The 24,402-nt window shown below is 33.7% G+C and overlaps 1 long non-coding RNA gene across 2 annotated transcripts in view; it reads right to left on the bottom strand.

The window, feature by feature from the left end:
* Positions 1-23,923, bottom strand: part of LOC308678305 — a 39,636-nt gene extending 15,713 nt beyond the window's left edge. Inside the window, exon 1 of one of the 2 annotated variants that reach the window (XR_014028638.1) lies at positions 23,841-23,923. This is a non-coding gene — a long non-coding RNA (uncharacterized lncRNA). Of the gene's footprint in view, positions 1-6,570; positions 7,270-23,840 lie in introns of those variants that run through there. The other variant, XR_014028639.1, reaches the window with a different exon arrangement.
* Positions 23,924-24,402: the final 479 nt, after the last annotated feature.

The raw sequence follows: 24,402 nt of genomic DNA, 5'->3' as shown, positions 1-24,402 counted from the left end.
GATCCGTTCAATCTGAGAGAAGCCTGCTAACCCAACAGGAGAAAGGCTAGCTGTACACTAGTGTTTAGCCACTTGTAGCCAAAATCCAAGAGCAGGAACTAGAACAGTGGTGAACAGCGTGCTTGGAATTGGTGATAGTATCGATCTTCTTTCTTCTATTTTGTAACTGATTCCTTGGAAAAGATCCCCAAAGTAAGAAATCCTCCAAAAGTGAAGGGAGGGGACTACAGCCCCACTCCTCCACAGACGGAAGCAGTGAATTAACTTTTAAGGGGGAAAGAAGTATACTGAAATGAAATTTATAATACTACAGTCTGGATAAATCTAGAAACTAAGAAAATTGTTAAGATTTTACACCCTAAAGGGTTCTGATGAAATTATATAAAAAAAATAGAATTGTTTGGAAAAGCTGGAAAACAAACTACTGACATCTAGCGGAGAATCACAGTATAGAACATCAACAAGACTGATTCAGAAATTGGCAAGACACCCAGAAACAAAGAATAATCTGTTCCCTTGAACTTTAATAACTCTCAAGAAGACAGCTAGGAACAAAGAAAGAAAACATACTGAGCCAGCCATAAGATTAAAAAGTGTCTGCAGAAAAAGAAATACTCTGACTGCTGTTTAAGCCCAAGAATTGTTTACAGAAAAAGAAAAAGTTTGATTCTTGGCTAATCTCTCAGGGGAAAATTTACAGGAAGTACTCAAGGTGGCTAAATATGCTGGATTGCAATTCTGTCTGGTTGCTAACTGACTCCTGAATAGAAGAACTGTCATAAAATACTGTTTTCACTGATACCTTGACAATTGGAAACACATTGGATTACAAAAACCATATATAGAGATAAGAACTATATAAGATTGGGTTGTTTGGATTCTGAGATTGGCTGGTTTGACAAGGCTAATCATAGAGACTATGGCACTGATGAAAGATTATTTGGAGGGGGGAAGACAATATGGATAATGTATACTTATCAAAAAAATGACAGGAAACCACATCTAATATCTACTCCTGAAAGATGTAGCCTGGAATATCAGAGACCTCCAGAAGCAATATTCCAAGACAAGATAAATACTTTACAGGAGGAAATGTATGCAATGCTCCAACAGATACAAGTCACAATGGCTTCAAACCACGAGGAGATCAAAAACAACTTTGATGACAGAAATGAGCACATCTCCAATCAAAACTTACAATAAAAAAACTCTCAGAAAATGACAATAAAGAATGAACAAACAAATAAAATAATAGAACACAAACTAGAAGAAAATGACTTAAACAGAGAAGCTACAAATGAAAAGAATTATAACTTAACACAAACAGGAAAAAATCTACAAGATTTTGCCATAACAATAAAAATGGAAAACATACTTTGTCAGGACGTCAAAATAAATCTGAGGACAAGAAAGGACAAAATGGACTATAGAACTGCCAGGAGAATCATTAGAGTTTGGGAGACAAAAAGCACATATCCTACGCAATTTGTCCTCCTTAATCCCAACAATACCACAAAAATACAGGAACTTTCTGGCAAGCAAAATATATTAACTTGGAAAGCTACTTGGCAAAAAACGAAGACCAGAGTTAAATTCAAAAGATTTGATTCACCTTACCAGATGGAAAACTACATGAGCAAACACCTATTTGAATATGGTTAAAAGAACAAATAATTTTGGATATAAAGGGGCTCTATAGTAAGCGGGATAAAAGATATAAGTAGTATAGTATTTTTTACAATATATGAAATGTAAAAATATTGGGATGATATATGTAAATGAAAAGTTTGAAATTTAAAGGTAATTAATTTGAAGAGAACTAGGACTGAGAAATGACCGAAATATTGAGGGGAAATTAAGCTTAAACAAGAATTTTTGAAAACAGGATATATAGTGACTTAACAAAATAACTTTTATAAATATAAGTGAAATATAAGCTGATCAAAAAAGATGTTATATGTAGATGTTATAAGATAAATAAGTAGCATAGTATCCTTATAACACATGAAATATGAAAATATTGGGATGGTGTATGTAAATGGAAAGCTTGGATATTTAGATAATCAACATTGAGAAAATTATGACTGATAAAAATGGTTTGAATAGTAAGGGGAAATTAAGCTTAAATAAGTTATGAAAATGGAATGCATGATGATTTTTATAAATATAAGTTGATTAGAAAAAATATCATATATGGACATTATTATTATTTGTACAAACATAGAAAAAATGCCTATATTTAATCATTTATCCATTGAAAATATTGTTATACTGTTTTTAAGGTTGACAAAAGAATACTATTGGAAGAAGGGAAGATCAAAGAAATGTACTACCGTATTTTTCGGACCATAAGACGCACTTTTTCCCCCAAAAGTGCAGGGGGGGGAAACGAGGGTGCGTCTTATGGTCCGAAGGTGATCCGTATGGCCAGCCCCAACCTCTGCAAGTGGAGCACGAATCGGCACGTGCTGACAAACGCTGATCTCACGCTCCTGCACTCTCCCTCGCTCGGTTTCAGCTTCCCTTGCTACAAGAGAAAGCAGGCTGAAACGGAGTGAGGGAGATTGCCAGGAATGCGAATTGGCTGATCTCGCACTGCTGCAATCTGCCTCGTTTCAGCCTGCTTTCTCTTGTAGCAAGGGAAGCTGAAACCGAGCGAGGGAGTTTGGAGGAGCGCGAGATCAGCCAATTCGCATTTCTGGCAATCTCCCTCACTCAATTTCAGCTTGCTTTCTGCAAGAGAAAGCTGGGCTGCAGGGCTGCCTCTGCGGGTACTGCTCTAATGCAGAGAGGGAAGGACAAAGAGGGAGGGAAGGAAGGAAGGAAGGGACAATGGGAGAGGGAGGGAGAGAAAGAGAGAGAGAGAGGAGAAAGAATTTTTTTTCTTGTTTTCCTGCTCTAAAAACTGGATGCGTCTTATGGTCCGGTGTGTCTTATGGTCCGAAAAATACGGTAATTAATACACTAATTATGGAATTATAAAAATTAATCATTGTTGACTGTTAGTTAATTATTACTGTTTTTTTAAATATATGAACCAAGACAACACGCTGTTCACTAGGCACTAGGGATAGTGATTGTAAAATCAGTAATATATATATATATATATATATATATATATATATATATATATATATATATATATATATATATATATATATATATATATATATATATATATATATATATATATATATATATATATATATATATATATATATATATATATATATATATATATATATATATATATATATATATATTAAAAAGAAACAATTCTTCCAATTTAGTTAGTGTTGCTGAATCCAGGGCAGGAATAGTGGATGTTACAGCACAGCAATGTTGTTAGGATTTGAAAGTCCTGCATCTGCCTCTTGGTCCTTTTTTTGAGCTGCAAAATCTGTGAGATTGGAAGTCAACTGTGATAACTGTCAGGCATGTCAAGGTCCACAATCAAGGAAGTCCAAGAGACAAAATCATGATGTGTTGATGAAATGCATAAGGTATACTCCTGAAGACAAATACAAATAAATGAATGTATATCTTTGCTGTCTATAATATAAAGAAAAACTTACACTGAAGCACCTTCAGATATCCCACTGATTTTTTTTGAGAACAAAATATATAAGAATCCAGGATATACTTGTTCTACCCTTCTATTACCAATACTATCAACCCTCAGGTGCCAATTTTGTTATGTCTGAATAAGAATTGCATTTGTGATTCCATTTATTTATATTCAAGTATAACTGCTCATACGGCTTGATGGCCAATATTTCTGGCTTTCTCAGATCCTTTGTTGTTGAACACAATTCTTCAGACTGCCTGGCTCAACACCTGAAACTTAAAATTTGAAGATACGTGTTCAACATGAATATAGGATATGGAAAACTATACTAGCATTGTCTTCTGATTACACCTTAGTTCTTGCTATACAGAAAACTAAAATATGAGGGGGAGGGGACAATAATTAACAATCTTCTGTCATTTTAATATGAAAAATTCATTAATATATTGTCATCACTGAACGTAGACAGAGCAAACATCAAATAATAATAATAATAATAATAATAATAATAATAATAATAATAATAATAATAATAATAATAATAATAATAATAATAATAATAATAATAATTTTATTTATATACCGCCCTTCTCCCGGAGGACTCAGGGCGGTGAACAGGGCAAATATATAAAAAATAGAAAAATACAAAAGTTAAAAGAAAATTAAACATATGCCCGATTAAAACAGGAAATACAAATATTAAAAATGACCATAAAATAGAACTTCAAGCCAAAAGACATAATTATATATGCTTCTTTGTCTTTAGTAGGCTAGAGATTTTGAAAAGAGCATTATGTTAACAAATTTCTGTTGGGATGAGAGAAAAGAATAAGGAAGAATCATTAGATGACAAATTGCTCCAGACACAGATAGAGATGATATAGATATAAAACTGAAACAGATGATACAGATTTCCTGTTTTTATCAGTTATGCTACCCAAACCTTTATCAGTACTGTATTTTGAAAAAAGAGCTGGTAATGTGAGCTTTTAACTAGTTACTGTAATTTATTAAAAAAACACAGAAGATATGTTAAGTCATTAGTATTTCAATTGTTTGACAGGATTGTTGGAAAGCAAGAGAATGATGAATATATAAATTATCATCATCACCATCAAATTATCATCATCATCATAAGCAGGTATTTTAGGTCATCAGCACAAGGTATGAACTAAAAATATTTAAGAGCAAATATGAAGTACAGGAACTGATTCATAGACTGCACATTGTCACAAAATATGTACAAAATTAACATGCAGCTAAAATCTGAAGACTTCTGAATCTTTTGAATGGTTCCTCTACATATGCTAAGAATCTGGTAGAAATAAAAAGTTCAGTAATGAAATCCTTATTCTAGTCACCATACCCTACAAGCTCAAATTGAAGAATATTTATTACTTTTTACATTTAATGTATCTCTGGTAGTTTAAAGAAAAAAGAGCATAAGAATAAAATAATTTCATTAAAATGATTGTTTTCTGGTGTTCCTTTTCCAAATATAAATGCCTTTTATTTTGAAATATATTTTACAGTTGTCACAGAATAATGGTCTTGATCCAGGGATTTTCTTCCACAGATAGCAGCACTGAGAATTTCTCATTCCCAGATGATTGTCTCAAATACTTATCTAAATCTTGCTTTAAAATCAGAATTGCCTGCATGCGAAGCTTGTATGAAAAAAGGAGGGTTAACTTTGATTATTCAATCACAGCTATGATGACATTTTTGACCCCCCTACCTCCTCTGGCCCTGTTTAAAAAACTAACCAACCTGTTTAAAAAACTAACCAACCTATGAATTCTGAAATATTTATAACCTGTTTATAGGAACAGATTGATAATCATGAAGAGAAAGTTCAGATGTGTCTTTCAGTCCATTTTCATAAGCGTGCGTACTATTGCCATCTAAACTGTCCTTTTAAATGAGAAGTTGGATTTGTACTTCTGGTTATTTATCAATGGGTTGCTCCTGAGAGCAGCCATGCTTTGAAGGCAGGCTTTTTTTTTAACAAGGAGCTTCTTTAAGATAGTTTTTAAAAAATTAATTACACAATAAACTTCTGGATCTCTGTCAAGTTGCTCGCTGTGAGAAAGCCAGAGAGAAGCCCTGCTGGGTGGGTAAACTGATGACTCACTTTTAATATCAGGCAGAGCCAGGATCTCTAGTCCTGCCAAGTGAGCTCTACAGGGATCCCCGGTTCAACCCACTCACATTTCCTCGGCACAGCACTCTTTTTCAGCAAACATAGCTTAAGTGAGGCCCTTTGCTTTGTAAACACAAGGGCTTGATGAAATACAGCATCAGTGAAGGGAAATTCTAGTCTTAGCTTAGTACACAGATCCAATGTCCTAGCTTAATACATAGAAAATACTGCCCCATTAATTTAATTACTCTAAGAATAATTCTTTTTAGATGTTATCTTTGAGCATTGGATTCCAGAATGGATTATTTACATTTTTCCTTTCTTAAAGATGAACTTCAAAATTAATTCCTTCCTTCCTTCCTTCCTTCCTTCCTTCCTTCCTTCCTTCCTTCCTTGTCCTCCTCCCTCCCTCCCTCCTTTTCTGTTTTGGAAACTTGATTTTTTTTCCAGGGAAAAAAGAAGCAGTTCTATTCAGTTTTGATTTGTGGTTCATGAGCCATTAAATTTTGCAAAGACAAACTATGTGGTTCTATATTTTGACATTACAACTTTAAGTCATGCTATTTGGAACTTTTTATGAGTTTGTTAGATGTATTTACTGGAAATACCCCAATCTCTGCTTGGCAAAATTTAAAATGTGGAGAATTCTTCCAGTACAATAGTCTCATCTCTAACAGATTTATGTTTTATTGCATTTCAGTGTAAAAAATACATAAGGTATAAAAATAATTTACATGGCTGCCCATCTCATAGCAATGACTCTGAAGAGTAAATAATATTAAACCCAACACTTAAAACGATAATCCACAGAATTTCTGGTAAATGACATCTTCCAATCATAAAACATTGGATCCCTTACCCTGGGGAAACAGCCAGTTCTTCAGAAAATCTAAAAGGGTCAGGTCCATTCAGATTTTTGTGGGATTGCTGTTCCACACAGCAGGCGATGTCGCAGAGAAGGCACAACTGCTGGATCCCACAAGACAACCTTGTTTAGCAGAGAGCCCTGGAGCATTCCCTCTATGCTAGAACTCCTGGGTCAAGCAGAAATACACTGGATGTAATATGGTCCCATAAACTGTCTGGCCCTATGATAACTGGTAAATATGCTGCCAATTAGAAAATTATTATCAAATGTTTAAATACATAACACCTCTTTCTTATTGCATTCAGGTTACTATTAAGAGACAAAACAGTTTCAGTTCTAACTTACTGGAATACTCTGTTTGGTTATGAAAACTCATTGCCAAATTGATTGCAAATTGAACAATTCAGTCAGAGATGCTCAATTACTCTCTACCAAGATTCGTAAACGTTACCCTTTTATAGCAACCAAAAGCTTTTCTCTGATAGGATACAAAGCTGTTGTACACTTCAAAAGAAATTTGGATAAGACTTCAGAGAAAATATTACCCTGTAATGGGGATACATCTGTGCAATATATGTGCAAAATATGCTATTTTTCATTACTTTTCAATTCCTATGAAATATATGATGAAACATCTCAAATTAAGTTTCTCTTGAAATTATGTGGAGGCTTGCTCCTTTGTCTTCTTCATATGAATTTTACTAGGAATCAGACATAAGAGACATAAGACTCTCGATGTAACTTGGAAATATATTGTTCTAAGATAGATATGTCCAAAAGAAGCTCAAGAGATATTATCATAAAGAATGGCATTTTCATACCTTCAACAACTCATTTAGAAGAAATAGTCTTTTTCATCCTTTAAGGCAGGGGCCTTCAAACTTGGCCATTTTATGACTTGTGGATTTCAACTCCCAGAATTCCTCATCCAGGCATGCTGGCTGAGGAATTCTGGGAGTTGAAGTTCACAAGTCACAAAAGGGTCAAGTTTGAAGACCCCCTGCTTTAAGGCAAAGAGGGAACCAGTAGCTTTCCTGATGTTGCTGATGGTGACAGAGGCTATCAATTATGATTCAATAATACCTGACAGACCCCAATCCTCATTTAGGAAATTTATTCTATAGTCATGAGGTAGTTTGAACGGAACACCCAATGCTTTTTGTCTTGCCCTCAGGCGCTTTGGAGAATATGTCAACTTCCTTTTCTCTGTGACAGCTCAAGTATTGGTACACTGCTATCAGGTCTCAGCTAAACCTTCTCTTTGTTAAGCTAAATATACCTAGTTCTCTTAGCCATTTGTCATAATTTTTGCAGCATCTCCATGGTGAGGTGATCAAAATTCAGATGCATGGCAACTGGTATGTATTTATGATGGCTGCAGTGTCCCATGGTCACATTCTGTGACCTTCTGACAAGCAAACTCCCAGGGGAGATTCACTTAACAGCTATGTTACTAACTTACCAACTGTGGCAAGAAAAGTTGTAAAATGAGGCAAAACTCACTTAAATTTTGGGCTTAACTGTGATTGTAAATCAAGTTCCAAATGTGACCCCATTAATCCAATATAGAGTGGTAATATTGCTTCTTTGTTCTTGATGCTCTCCCTCTGTTGATGTAACCTAGCACTGCATTAGCCTTTTGGCAGTGGAGCATTCTGTTGTCTCTTGGGTGATGGTCTGCTAGGATTCCTTGATCTCTCTCACAGTTACTACTATTGAGCCAGGTACTGCCTATTCTGTACCTATGCATCTGGTTTTTCTGCCTAAGCGCAGGACCTTATTTTTCTCACTACTACATCCTACATCATGCAAATTATTTCCTCTGTGTTGCTTTGTCCAATCCGCTTCAGTGACTTTCTCAATCCTATACAGAAAAATGAAAGAGGGGAAATAGATAATATCTGGCAGAAATGTCCGTTTTCCTGGTAACTGAGCACTCCCTTCTGCCATCCTTCTAGTCAGGAGAATGGAAAGCTGCTAGTGATTTTGTTAAATAGTACTTATATCTTGTTGCTTTTAGGATATATAAATAAAATTATTATTATTATTATTATTATTATTATTATTATTATTATTATTATTATTATTATTATTATTATTATTATTATTATTATATGATGGATACAACCTGCAAATGTGGGCAACTATCAACAAATTTAAAAGCTCTCTGTAAATAATCAGTTCACACCATCTGTTGCCTTAAAGCTACACTTACATAGCCTCAGTTAATGAATTAAGCAATTTTTCCAAAATTTTAAAACAATTGCTTAAAGCTGCTGCTGAGTGTTAAATGACTCCTGAACAATTATTTTAGTGCACACATTCTACCACGCTCTCCCCCCCCACACATGTAACTGGTTTATTTTAGACTGTTACACTTAAGATACTACTCTTCTTTCCTGCTACCTTTTATCTTCCCCACTAATCCCCTTTTTAAAATATATTTTCTCATATGCAGAAAATATGCTTTAAATTGTTTTGTCATTAGTTGTCTCTTGATTATCAATATTATAGCAAAAACAATGCAAGAATAATAGGGGTCTTTTATTTTTAAAAACATGTGTGGTACTTTCTTGGCTCCTTCTTAAATGTTATTATTACTGGAGCTTTTACAATTCTGTGACTCCAAAGGAACCCTACAATTTCCTTCGGTGTAGGGTTTCTCCTTTTCCTGTGTTTTCATGCCACAAAAAGGGTGTCTCAGAAAGTTTTCTTCTCTCTCTCTCTTCCCCTAAAAGAACTGTAATAGCCCCAGCATATTCCTAATCTAATTAACATCCATAACACTTAGACAATAAATTGACTTCAACTGCTCTTGAAGTTCCCTGCCACCTTGTTAAGTTGCCTTCCATTGCAGCTGTAAATCAAAGGAGAAGGGCTAAGGTCACAGTCCATGTTTGCTGTACGCTTGAGTGAGAGACACTGATGGTTTTACCAAGTGCTCCTTTATGTTGTTTTTGCAGAGCTGTAGAAGAGAGTACATTGCAATCCCAAACAAAATTTTGTTCATCTTGAGCAGAAAAGCAAAGTAGCAAAGTTCAGTTAAGTGTAAATGTCAAATACAAGGTAAATAAAAATTAAAAAAATCAAATAAGTCTACAGCTCACTGTTTAACATGTTTATTCAGGAGTAAGAACTCCAGAATTCCATGACATTTTTTTAATGCAGCCAACAAATCAAAGACTCACAAGTAAAAAACAAGTGTATATGTGTGTATGTGTGAGAAAGAGTGAGAGTATTAATATGATGTTCCATGCTTGAACTGAAATGCAGGTGCACTTAGAACTGTAGCTTTAAAAATTATGTGTTAAGTATTGTTAGAAAATTATATCCTGGTTAAATCATTCCCATAATGCATTCCATTTATAAAAAGATACACATTCAGAGCTTTAGGAATATAACAATATAAACTATTAAACTAGATCATTGATCCATGTAGCTCAATTTTGATTATTATGGCTATGTATTCCATCACTATCAAAGTAGGAATTAAATATTAACAATTACAATTGTTAATATTTACTGTTACAATACATTGCTGTCAGTGAATTATTGTTTATTTCACTGCTTGTAACCAACCCTGTATCAATAATAAAATAAAGGTATCTACTAATGCTCAAAATGTAACCTATGATGAAGAACTGATATCTTTGCAGGACTTGCTGAACCACTTTCTGAATTTAGTGGTACAGTACACCAACTTAGCTGGATCTTCTTATCAGAGTCATGAATACTTTAGGGCCCCTTGCTTTCAAGAAGTGTATTCTAAGTATTGTTAAAATTACTGTATATTTAATCTACTATCTAAATAAGTAATAGGCAATTTATGACCCTGGGGCCACATGGGACCTTGAGTCTCTCTCTCTCTCTCTCTCTCTCTCTCTCTCTCTGTGTGTGTGTGTGTGTGTGTGTATGTGTGTGTATGTGTGTGTGTGTTTTACAGAGCTTCTCCTGATGTCAATTACTGGGAATAAATAGTTTTCTGCCATTTTGACATGATGATCTCATTATAGTATAAGCTCTTATATCAATGTAGCACAGGTTTTAAAATAAACAGCCCTCTTCTGCCTTCATTCTTTCTTACCTCCTGCTTGCTCCTCCAGACCTGTGAAAGTGAAAAATCTTTGTCTTGTCTATATGTAGACTTGCCTATCTAGCAGGATGCTCACTTCACTCTAGAAGGCTCCAGCCACCAAGAAGGTAGAGGTCCACTTCTGGCCTCGAGAATCATTCTGCAGTTACATTTAGATCAATTGCCATTTTAATTTTTATTAGATGTACACATTGGCATATTTTCAGCACTGAGTAGTGAAGGGTGAGTAGTAAAGAACAAATTCAGCAAAATATCTAGTAGTGGGGAATCAAAAAGAGAAGGGGATCTTTTTTGCATTTCCCAAATTGGTAGCCTAACATTTATGGTCAGAGAGTGAGATCACAAGGCAATAATATTGAAACATGCCATCTAAAAATTCTATATATCTTTTGGTTATATCTTGCTAAAAGATAAATTGGATAAAAATCTACCTCAGATGATTAAAGACAGAAATACTGTCATCTGGATACATTATCTATTATCCATCTCCTTAAAGAATCTATCTATGTTCTCCGATACTTTTCTATAAGCATAGATCTATTTTATTGGTTTATTGTTTTTACCATGGCATTAGTGAATGCATGGCGAAAAAAATCCCATTACATCTGAAAAGAAGGGATCATATTGTGTTTTACCACAAAATACACTGTAATTGCTACTGTATTACAAATAAATATTTTAATAAGGAAAAGCTGAAGCAGTCATGGAAAAACATATCTCATCACTGGTTCACTTAAATTGGATATATGTACATCTGGCTTTATTTTTAAAGCATATGCAAGTCTTAACATTTTCAGCAACAGGATAGCTCAATAGATATGAGGCAACCCAGTTTTTGTGTTTGATAAATCGCATGTAAAATCCTGTATGAATTCTTAAAATATATTTTATATCATCTAGTATTGATACCAGCAAATGTTGAACTGCCCAGAAATGTTCATTGAACAGAAAAGAATGGAAGTTTTATTATGTTAAGGCAGCAGCAATAACTATACGTCCTAGAAGCTAAGCCATATTGAACTCAATGGGACCTATGTCCAATTAATGTATAGGATTCCTCAGCAAAATTTCTAGCTTCCATGCTTGTGGTCATGTATCTTAAGATTGATCTGGCTCACATCAGGCTAAGTCATAATGTATTTGGTTTGGATTCAGATTAGCATGTTGTGCTAACCATAATTTATGACATAGCATGTGGTGGTTTATTCACTAAAGCATAGGTCATATTTGGACATTATATATAACTTATTCTTAAAAAGATTATCTTTCTCTTTGATGGTTTGTCAAGGAATAATTCTGTATTTTTGAATGGCTTCCAGCTCAAGTCTGTCTTACAGTGGGGTGGGTGGTCATAATTAGAGAAAGAATGACTTTAATGTTGCACAGAAGTGTTTAATACCGGGAGAGCTAACTGAGCAGGCATACTGTACAATAAATATTGACATAGCTATAGCTTGCATTTCTATTTCTATTATAGTAACTACTTTTAAATGTATGCCTTTCCATAAACATTTAGCAAATTCGTATTTAATCTTCATTTTTCATAATGCACTGTCCCTAGTTTCTTGTAATGAATGACCTATTCCCTAATATATTAACAAGGAATTCTCATGAACAAGAATAGCTAATCTCACATTTTCTGTTATTTTACAAGTCCCATAGTTGTTTACTATTTTTCAAGTTGTCTGAATTCATGAAAACAAAAACTGAGGATAAAGCCAAGTTTGCTGTACTTACCTATCCCTTAAGCCAGTTGTTTCTGGCTGTTATTCCACTTTGATAGTGTAAGTTCAATGTCCTACACTTAAAACCATCTTCAAAGAGTATTTAGCAGCTTATAACTTTGAAGAACTCTGATCAGATCTCACCCATACTAAAAAATTTGCTCTGTTTGCCAACTCCATTCCACTTTCTCTCTAATATGTCAAGGAGGAGGGACAGATTTTAAGTCTCTTAATGGCCCAGAGATTCTCTATTTAAGGAAGTGCCCTTCTTCTCCCAGATTTGCAAAAGAGATTGCTTTTCAGAAATGCAGGAAAGAGCCTTCTCCTGTGTCAATGCACTATTGTTGGATTTTTAATTAGTGCCAATGCTGTGTTTTCTCTTGAAAAGAGAGTCAGAATGTATCTTTTCAGTGTAATTACTCACATCGTTTGATGTTTTATTACAAGCAGTAGTTTTGCTTCTTTGTTATAAACATTGATAAGGATAGTTATCATTGCTTTAATCTAGCTATTGTTTTGTTATTTTGTCAGGTACCTTTTTGTCAAGCACATATAGAGAAAGAGGAGACAGGATACTAATACAATAAATAAATAGTTATTTATCTCCAGGAATACTACAAAACTATATAGTTGATGATGTAGGAGACCAGAAATCACAACAAAGCAGTTGTTAGATGAGGTAGGGAAGTTGTGAAAAAGTGCCAAGTATGTATGTGAACATATCTTGGCTCAAAATGTCTTTGATTATATCTAGTGCATTCTGGGCAGGTATCAGAGGACCTCTGTTAAGAGTTAGAAACTTTTTTTATGGCTGCCATGAAGAACAGTTTAGCTAGACATTATGTTCTCTGACATTTTGCAGAGCTGGCTATAAGCAACACAGCCAAATAAAAGAGAGGGCAAAAAGTCACACAAACTATCAGAATAAACACAAGCCCCTTCCATGCTAAATTCTTTTTAAAAAATAATAGCCTGAAATACAAACTTCAAACTACCAGTTTCTAGAAGCAAGGATTATTCCAGAACAGGCATCTATAAAATCTGCAGGCATAAAATATGAGATGGATCAAATGAAAGTATTTTGCTGTTAAATCTATTCATTTTGCTAAACATAAATTTGAATTACAAGTTTATTAAAAAAAATTGTAGTGATATGTTTAAGACAGGTTACTGTACAACATATTGATTTCAATCCTTACCAATCAGTTCCTACAGAAGTCTTACTGAGAATTAATTGCCATTTTTAAAAAATAAAACATAATCAGTTTGCAAAGTCTGGCCATTTATAGAAAAATAGTAACAAATTAATTATAAATCACATTGTCATTTTTGTTGTATGGGGGAATCATTTCATAATATTCCCTTCAGCCAATTAGTTTTCCCCCCCACTTTATCCTTCTTTAAAAGGTGATGACTTTTTTTGTATACCTATTCATCAATCTTTAGGTCTATGGCATTGATCAGACACCTGGAAACTGCCATATGTTTTAGCCATCAGGTTTGTAGATTCAAAATAATGGGCTTCTTTTTCTTCTTTGTATTCCTTTAAAGTAGGCAATAATACCAGACAGATGATGATATAGATACAGAAGTTGATATTGATTAAAAAACTAGAATTAGATTCTTTGCAAAATCATGTCTTTTTGAAGAAATTTAACAGCATTACCACTCATGCTGTTAAATGTAAAAAATCAGGGGCAAACTATTAAATAGCAATCCTTGAATGAAAATATGTATCTTCCTTGTAATGAGAACAAAACTGCTATTGATTAAAATTGCAATAATGCTTAAGGTTCCATTATCTTCTCAAATCTGCTTGTTATTTTCTTCTTTCTATGTGCTATTTTATTTTATTATTAGAAAGAAATCAACATTTTAAATAATATCTCAGCTGACTTTCGGGTTCATTAACTGGAAAAGCTCCTAGGAATTGTATCAAAGAATAATTACAACTTTTGGGAAACATATTTCACTTATTTATTTATTTGGCCACACTTCTGTCCTATTTATGTCCTGGGAATAGGATACATACAAATGTGGGTTGAGGAAGAATGCAACAATATAAACATTTAAAACACAACAAAAATAAAATATGAAAGAACTAAAGGCAATGTAATATACCAAAACCTAATAATTTGCTGACTACAAAGGTAATGAAGTTGTCACCATTCTCATGTTAAATGGCTTGAAAAGAAGTTCCACAATCGATACTACAGAGAAGACTTTGTCTTCATTATAAAGAAAGATATGGATCAGAGGGAAATCTCTGCCATAAAATATGCTCAGATATAATATGATTTGTTGAACTTATGACTAGACCATCTATTATGATTTATTTAATTGATCTTGATTCTGAAGGTCCCCCCAGCTTTTTGTCCTTGAAAACATTAAGTGGAAGATCAAATTAGATCTTGCCATTTTAAAAAGCATTGAGAAGGGATTGGTTATGCTTTCTGATTATCTTTGGAGGACTCAGAACAAGGGTAGTACAACAGAACTGACTCTCCTGGCTCTCTTATTCAATACCATCAACCATGATATTCTTCTCAATCAGCTCTGCGGTTAGGCGTGGGAGATACTTTTGTGGTGGTTCTCCTCCTTTCTCCATGGCCAGTGGTGTTAGTTTGCAGGGCAGAAGGGAGGCCAAGCTCTAGTCCCTGCAGTATGGGATGCCTCAGGCTCAGGCCTCTCTATTCTCCTTTTTTAACATCTACATGAAACTGCTGGGGGAGGTCATCCAATAATGCAGGTTATGATATTATTATTTAGGTTGAGGATATCCAGTTATACATCTCCATCCCCGGCTGTTGTGGTCCTTAAAGGATATGAGTTTCTGGATGGAAAGAGGAATCAACTTTGGCTCAATGCTAGCAATATGGAGTGGTCTGGGGTTTTGGTTCCTCAGGCTCTATTGATTTCTCATCTGACTTTATGAGATTGTAATTCCCTGGACTAAACTGGTGCTTTATTAGGGGAGGCTTAGCTAGGGAGGCTTTTGCACAGATCATGTTGTGTGCCAATCGCATCTTTCCTGGACCTTTTATAGCACTCATGACTTAGTCACCATGCTCCCTAAGAATGTCTCCCCCGCTTCATTAGAATGGATAGGATAGGGATGTTCCAGATCTCTTCTCTGAGATCAACTACCTAGTGGGACCTCTGAAATATGCCTTTTCTATTGCTGCCCCTTCTTTATGGGATTCAGCAGGCCCCCATCCTTAGCTTTCTGGAACGCCATCAAGACCTGTTTTTAGCAAATCATTATGATAGTAAAGAATAGATAGCATGAAATGTTGGATCTGGCGGTGGAACATTCCCCAATGGGATGCTTATTTTGTTTCTGTTTTATTGTTTTGTCATTTTTGGTTATATTTTAAGCTATTGGGTTTTACTGCTGCATGAGCCAACAGTGATTTAAGATAGAAATCTTAATTAATGAATAGAAAAATTTCAATTAAACTTAAGCACAAATCTTTTATTGAAACCAAAGAATCCCTAACTTGGATCTAACTCTGTAATAAGCTGTATGTTCACAGAGAGTAAAAGGGATCCTTTTAAGAATATTATTAATAACTTTTTTAAAGTAGATACTGCAATAATGTTGAGAAATCATTCTGAAATTTGTGCTGGAAAGAGCTATAACTTCTATCTTTTACTCATCAGAAATTTGAGACCCTCAGCATTCCTATTTAATTCTAAAAGATGCAATATTATGTTAGGAAAGATTAGCATACAAATGGTAATGGAAACTCTACACTGTTGGAACAATAACAGGAGACTTGGAAATTCTAGCCAGTGTTTTTCAATGTTGGCAACTTTAAGATGTGTGAACTTCAACTCCCAGAATTCCCCAGCTAGCACGTTGGCTGGGGAATTTTGAGTTGCAGTCCACACATGTTAAAGTTGCCAGGTTTGAAAAACAGTGTTGTAGTCCGACTTCTTGAATTACCCAGAATATTGAAGAAGTACATCTGCTGTACTCATAAAAGTACAATGGATACAATGATAGGACCATTTCCTTGCCTGGCCCTTAGTCCCAACTATCCAAGATTAAATAAATGCTTATTGAGGATTTTGGATTAAACAAACTTCAGGAACAAGGTCTTTCTACATGTTATTTGATGCTCTTTCTAGCTTAAAAAAGAGATGGATTTCTTTGCAACACACTAGAGAAGCGTAGCCAAATATCTACTCATATCTATCTAAAATGAAATGCACATTTTTACCAATTCTTATTTTAGCCTTAAATAGTACCAAATGAAACAAAAATAATCCAGTGGAATAAATTGGATTACTGATTAAATTATTTATTAATAGCAACATTTGATCTGTTCTTCGGAAGGAAAAATTTGTTTTAATATTTACAGGTTTGAACATCTCAAACTTTGGGGATATTATAAAGTGCCTATTTTTCTTTTCCACGCTTACTTTTTTTTGTATGCTGAATTTACAGCCCATTATTTGGAAAAGCCTCTTGATATCAATTCTGATAGAACATGGTTGTAAAAAAAGTGGGATAACTGAATTATTCTTTGTTTCTATGTATATTTGGTAAGTGTTCATTTAGAAATATAGCTGTAAAGTTCTGCCTACACTTTTGTATGCATTTTGTTGGCAGAAATATTAGGATAAATGTCAGAAATGCTGTGAATATTAGTATTACTTCATAAGATTTTTAGGATCCAGCAAGAACAGTCAGATTGTTATGCTAACAGTAAATTATTTGAGAAAACTATCTCAAAGCGATGACTAAATATAATTTCCAATTAAAGTTAAGTCCTGTGCATAAATTAAAGGAAAAAATCTTATTTAATAATTCCTGATATTTACTGTTAATACAAAAGCTTTCATTAAATGGCACCATTTTGCCCAAATGTCCATGATTGGTGGAGAAATGACAGCATTTACTTTAATAAGCTAGGAAACACACATTAAATGTACATATTTTCAAAATGATATGTTGTTTTAAAACAGTAATAGGTAAACTACCTAGAAACCTATTCTAATGCCTTAATAATGCTGTGCTTATACAAGCTATTCTCCAAAGCACCTGAAAGCAGGACAAGTAGCAACGGATGGAAACTAGTAAAGGAGAGAAGCAACCTAGAACTAAGGAGAAACTTCCTGACAGTTAGAACAACTAACCAGTGGAACAACCTGCCTCCAGAGGTGGTGAATGCTCCAACACTGGAAGTTTTTAAGAAGAGACTGGACAGCCATTTGTCTGAAATGATATAGGGTTTCCTGCATTAGCAGGGGGTTGGACTAGATGACCTCCAAGGTCCCTTCCAACTACTTCTTCTTCTTCTTCTTCTTCTTCTTCTTCTTCTTATTATTATTATTATTATTATTATTATTATTATTATTATTATTATTATTATTATTATTATTATTATTATTATTATTATTATTATTATTATATTATCATCATCATCATCATCATCATCATCATTTTTCTTTTACTTTGGTCTCTTTCAATCAGATCTAAACCCTAGATATTATTTCTTATGAAAATGAACACCACCCAACACACACACACACACACACACACACACACAAATATTCCCTTAGCAACATGTATCCAGGCTTACTTATATACTTTATTCATTTCATTATTATATTTAGGTCCTGCTCAACTCCAAAACAACTCTGGGCATGCAAAAAAAACCTTCAAACACTTACTCACATCTGTCCAACCTTGAGCTGCATTTTTACTATTTGAATTCTTGAAAATTGAAGGGAAATGCAGGGTTAGTATATTCTCTGAAATATGAACTAATTTCAATTTTTTTTCTTGGATGATAGATATATTGATGTGTTAATGAGCTCAGTTCTTGAAAAAAATGTTGCATATTTGAACAAAGTTTAGACAGTCTCTTGAAATGCAAAGGAAGACTGCATATAAAATGTGATTGGGGGCCTCCAAATACTTTCTTTACTGCTTTACTGGACACTCAACTTATATCCACTTCCTGCCATATTAACTGAGTAGAAAATTAAAACTTAACTAGAACTTTGTTTTAATATGGTAATTCTTGGGCACATGAGTGATTTAGCCAATTTTTTTTGCTCAAGTTCTGAATTAACAATGCTGTTTTCTGCTATTTTGAGCAGATTTCAGCATAGTTATGACTAGCCAATAAACTAACTCCCATTTTAAAGCTTTTACACCCATATGATTTACCCTAAATAATATTTGTAATCACCCAAAATATATAACAAAATTTAGTTGTTTAAGAGTTATGGCTAGTCTCCTGACTTTATTTATAATTTTATTTTATGTAATACTTTAATATAATATACGTGTATTAATAGTTGTATTAATATAATTGTATGATTTGATATTGTAATATACATTATAGAATAATAGAATAGAATAATTTTATATACATAACTTTTAATTTTCAATATATTTTAATTTTCAATATATTGGCTGCAAAATAAAGCAGTGTTGCAAGATTAAAGCAATCAAAAATTTGCATACATTTTGATTGCCTGTGTGAATAAGGATGCAACCATATTATAGAACAGTAATGTTCTATAGTATATTATGCTACTTTCTGATGCAATCCAATTCAATTTATTAATATAATACACTTTATCCAAACGTGTTCATAAATAATTTAGATTATTTATAAATGCTGTCTGCAATATTTGACTCAGTGCTGGTCCTCTGCATATAAATGCAGAGCGGTTGGCTTCTTCCCAAATTTAGGAATCAATCTTAAATTCATTTAATTTGAGATTAAAAATGAAATGGATCAGGCAAGAGCAAGAGTGCAACATTGATTGATACCTTACCACAAAAAACTGAAAATATTTAATTTGTTTTATCTATGTCTAATTTCCTGGGACTTATTTATTTTTTTGTTTAGTTTTTTTTTGTATCCATTAAGAAAATAGTCTTACTTATTTTTAATTCATCTTTTCCAACCATCCTGATCACAAATCATTTAATAGTACTTTATAATTTTGCTGGTTTCAAGGCAATAAACTTTATTTGTACCCAGTGCACAGAGATGGGTTCTTTAAGACTTGGGAATTTTTTCTCTCCCTTTTTTATTTGCTACAATCTGTTCAATGTCACTATGTTAAGAACAGCAACATGGCTCCAAAGCTGAAATCTGGGAAGCTGTACATCAGGCACACTTTAGCAGATTTATGTCATCAACTCCCACACAGTATCAATCATTCCCAAGATCATAATTCGCCACCAAAGCAAAAGCTGTACTGAAATCACCAGGACAGACTTCAAACCAAGCCAGTTGCAAGTTTTCAGGAATTAGGAGTGGTGGGTGAGTGATTGAGGTTAAAGAATTCTCAGTAAACTCTCCCAAAAGGGTTAGGGAAGGGAGGGGGAAAAGAGCAATGTTGCCATCAGCACAAATGCAAGATGTCTCTGTTAAAGAAACCAGGATGCATTTTGAGACAAATAAACACAGATTTATCAGTCTGGCTGCAATTTTATGAAGTGCAACATTAGCTCTCTTCTGTCTCTTTCCAATCTAGATCAGATAAACAGATGCATCCAGGACTGTATATGTCAGAGTATATGATCACTAGTAATGGCCAGGACCATTTCAAAGCATTTCAGGTTTCTTTCACTTTATTTTCAGATCAGCATTTTCAGATGTCAAAAAGCCATTGGCACAGCAGCCATGTGATTTTATTATCATACCAATTCTTAAAATATATTTCAACATAAAGAAGGGGAATACAGCATTCTTTTCTAGTTCAAGAAGAAATAAAAATATTCCAATTCATATTTGCTTAGAACATGATAATTTAGTAATAATGAAAGCCCTCATCCTACCATGTTCTTTGTTCTATCAAGCAGGCACACGAACACACAGGCAAGAAGCCAAAATGTGGCGTAATGCCAGTCTGTAGCTTCATCTTCATTTTCAAGAATGCCTTTGGGATAATGTTTATATATCCTATAATTCAACATTCCATTGGTTACCCTACGGTTACCTCAGGAATTATTCTAGAGACAACCTATTTTAGATTTTATACTGTAATATCAAAAATTAATGTCACCCTCTGTATATTAAAGGAAGGATGAGATGTAAAAATCCATGATTTCAATCAAGTTTCAAAATTTGCTATCACGATCATTTTAAAAGAAAAGTGTAACTTCCAGCTCCCATATGAGACTCTTTTCTACTTGTAAATGCAGAAATTTACAGGTGCCAATTCCCACCTGCTGCAAAATGATATCCCATTCTGACAACTTTTATTTACTATAGGAAACCATTTCTCCTTTGGCATTTTAATAATCATGGGACTAATAATTAATTTGGCAAGATTCTGCAGAAAAATGACCACCTAAGGGATCAGGCCCCAAATGCCCCCCCCCAGAATTACACCCCATTCTATATTTTCCAGATCTTAATGACGTATTCTAGTACATATCATTAAGCTCTGGAAAACAAATGGAAGGTATATATGCACATTCATATATGTACAAGTTCTCTCAGAAAAAATGTTTGTAGTTGATTTTTCTTCGTCTTATACATCTTAATGTTTGTTTAAATATTTGGGGGAGTCATTAATCAAATGTAGCTGCCATCAATCTCCCAACTTGTAAAAGTCAACTGAAGGAGGCAGCAATAGTTTAAAAAATGTGTTAAGCTAAGAGAATCATATGGAACTTTTTAAAGGAATGTATCAAGGGAATTTGCAAACTGTAACCTCCTACAACTGCAGGAAAGGCTACTGAAAGTGTGAATTAATTTAACACAGAATTTGTCCTTAGCCATTCTTAAGAAATAACAGACAGTGGAGAAGTGTAGAGAATAGAGTGGCATGCAAAATTATAAATCAACATAAGAGAAGTGGAAGGTGCACTTGAAAAGCTTGGCATCATTTTAAAATACTCTAGACAGGATGATTGATTTTCCATAGGGAAAAGATGTGCAAAGTGGGGGAGGGAAGCAAAGGAAGAGCCTATCATGTTCAAAAGGTCATGAGAAGAAGCAGAGCAGAAGAAAGCATTTGATCAAAAACAAGCTGCCAAATCTGTGTGCTGAGATACTGGCAGTTAAGTAAAAGATGCTTAAGATACCAACACCTACAGTTGCATTGCAATGGAAAATTGGAAATAAATTAATATAAAGTTAATGTCCATTAATTTTACTCCTTTTAGACCACAAAATATATTTTAATTCATTCTGTTTTTTCAGAGTTTTCCATCTACATTTTCTTCTTTGATAGCTTCTCCAATTGTTCACAAAGAAACTCTGCATCTCAGGTACAGGCCTTTAAATGTAATATGTTATGTATATTATTTGCTCTGTAGGTGCATCAGAATAATGCATCATGATGCCATGATCTAAGTGCTCCCTTTCATATTAAAATTATGACATATCGATGAATATCAGCTACAGGGAAAAAAACCAGGATACAAATTCCTTAATTTCTCTCCACAATTTTAGCAAAGAAACTGTTGGCATTTTTGACCAAGCCAAATCCATAAAATGCTAGGGAATTTTTGGAGGCTTGGCATTCTAATAAATCAGCGATCAACAGACACATAGAGATAAATTCCATCCACATACCATTTAAAAGATAGCACCAAAGGTTAAGTAAGAAAACAAACATCACTCCTAGCAGCCAACATCCAAATAAACAATCAGGGAGGAAACTATATCCAAGTAACAATTAAGGAGGAAGAAACTATACTCCAATCAAGACCAGTAAGGCAAGCTAGTAAATATTGTTTAACAATCAGCAAATGTTCCTTTCCTATGAACAGATGACGGTATATAGACTGGTAATGAAATGCCTGCAGAAAAAAAGGCAATCAAGTTGAGAGAACAAGAACTTAATTAACCTAAATAATAGGTTGATGTCTCAACATCATAGATATAAAGCTACTTGGAACAGGTTGGAAAGACTTTATGCAGAATGCCATAAAACTGTGAGAATAATGCTAATGGGTATGGAATGCTGAAGAGAAGCATGCTATGGAACAGCAGAAAAAGAAGAAAAGGAAATAGATATCTAATGCAAATTTTAAAGTATAATTGTTGCCCATGGAATAGCTATGCCACTTACATAATCTGTATCAATACTACATCAATGCCTTATAATAGGAAAAGGTTAGCAAAACTAAAGTGGGATTAATTTGTCAAGGCTGCTGGAAAGATTTTATCCAAGTAGTAATGAATTAAATTTTGGCAAAAGGAGTATTCTTTATACTAGTTAAAGGATAAGGCAAGTTTTTCTTTTTACATTATTTGGAAATCTATGAATATGAGAAAGTTTACTGTACATTTTTTGAATTAAAGAAAGCATATGACAATGTGGATTGGCTTGAATTATTTTGCTATAATGATTCAATTGAAAGTTGGTTGCTAGATGCAGTAAAAGCAATATGACAGAAATCAAGCATGTTTGAGATGAAATAATGTTCAGCCCATCATTTAACATTAAGTAGGTGTGAGATAAGGATGCATTTGTCCCTAGTAGTTTCATGTATTGATGGCTAAGAAATGCTTGTGATGATATCACAAGTAGTTGGAGACAAATGTATATGTACTTTTGTATGGCAATGATTCTATGTTATTACTAGAGAATGTAAATTACTTTCCCCAAATGTTGGATTGTATGCAATGATTTATTATGTATCTGAAAATCAATATATCCAAAAGCAAGAATGACAAGGAAAGTGGGGTGAACAGTGGCAGGTTATAAATAAACACATGGCAAAAAAATAGAGCAAGCAGAACTATGATACTTTGGTATAATGATTACTAAAATTAAGAGAATGGATAGAAGAAGCTAGAAAAAAAGATATGAATGGATGTTGTAAGGAATTTGTTAAAATAATCTAAATTGGCAGTGTGCAAGAGCATATTACTGCCAGTTTTGCTGTACGGAGATAAGAGTTGATATGTTCAGAGAAACATAAACCCTAAGTAAAATACAGGAAAATTGGATGTTTAAGAACTAGGTATGTGATAAAAAGAAGAGATAGGATCCAGAATGAATAGAGGTTAATACATGAGAACTGATTATAAAAGTCAGTGAAGAGTACAGAAGCATATGCATAGTTTGGGCAAATAAAAAAAAAGAATGAGGACCAAATATATGAAAAAGATTAACTGTTCAAAATTAAGAGAAGACTTGCACTTTGTTTAGAACAAGTTGAAATTTTGAGAAATATTTTTATTATGTAAGCATAGGATCTATTATCAATATATAAAACAATACTCCACCCTGTGGTATTATAAAAAAGCAAAATAAAATAGTCTTTAGAAGATTTCAATACACATGGTTTGATATTCTTATATATACTGGGTAATAGGTAGAAATAGTTTGGTGAGGGGGCTCCCCTGTACAAAAATGTTTTGAGAAAGTTTCAAAACAAAATAAATCCTAAAAGCATTTTATAAATTTCAGCCAGAAAAAATATAAGTAAATACAATAAGCTTGCCTACTTCTTGGGGAGGAACCATTCTTCATCAGAATGTCCCACAGAGAGATTTTTGGCATTTCCAGTTCAAGGAATCAAATAAAGAATCTGAAAGAGGCATTTAAAACCATATAGAAATAGTGAGATGAATGGGGAAACATTCAAATATCACAATGAAGCCTATGAACAGGAAACTAAGGTGCATCATGCTGCTCGTGATTTTTTAACATATTGCTACAAAATAATAATTATTGAAATGGCTACATCACACAGATATTTCTAGATTTTCATTTTTTAACAAAGTTTAGTAGCTGCCTCCCAGTATTTGGAAGTATGCCCATCTATCTCCTCCCTCTAGTCTAGGATAGTAGCAAACTGGAGCAGCAAAGAACTTTCTCTTATGAAAAACAGTCATTTTGTGATAGGTCATTCATTGAAAAGAAAATAATTCTCAAAGAATCTCAGAACATGGTCCCAAAATTCAGAATGTTCCTCTTTTTCTGCTCTTATCCTATATAAAACATTATTTACATTGTATATTTCTCTCTTGAGATTTATATATTAAATATTTTTGGTAATTTTAAAAA

This window comes from Vipera berus (assembly GCF_964194415.1).
Source record: "Vipera berus genome assembly, chromosome: Z".
Classification (NCBI taxonomy): domain Eukaryota; kingdom Metazoa; phylum Chordata; class Lepidosauria; order Squamata; family Viperidae; genus Vipera; species Vipera berus.
Note: the sequence above shows the minus strand (reverse complement) of the source record. Positions and strands in the feature narration are given on the sequence as shown.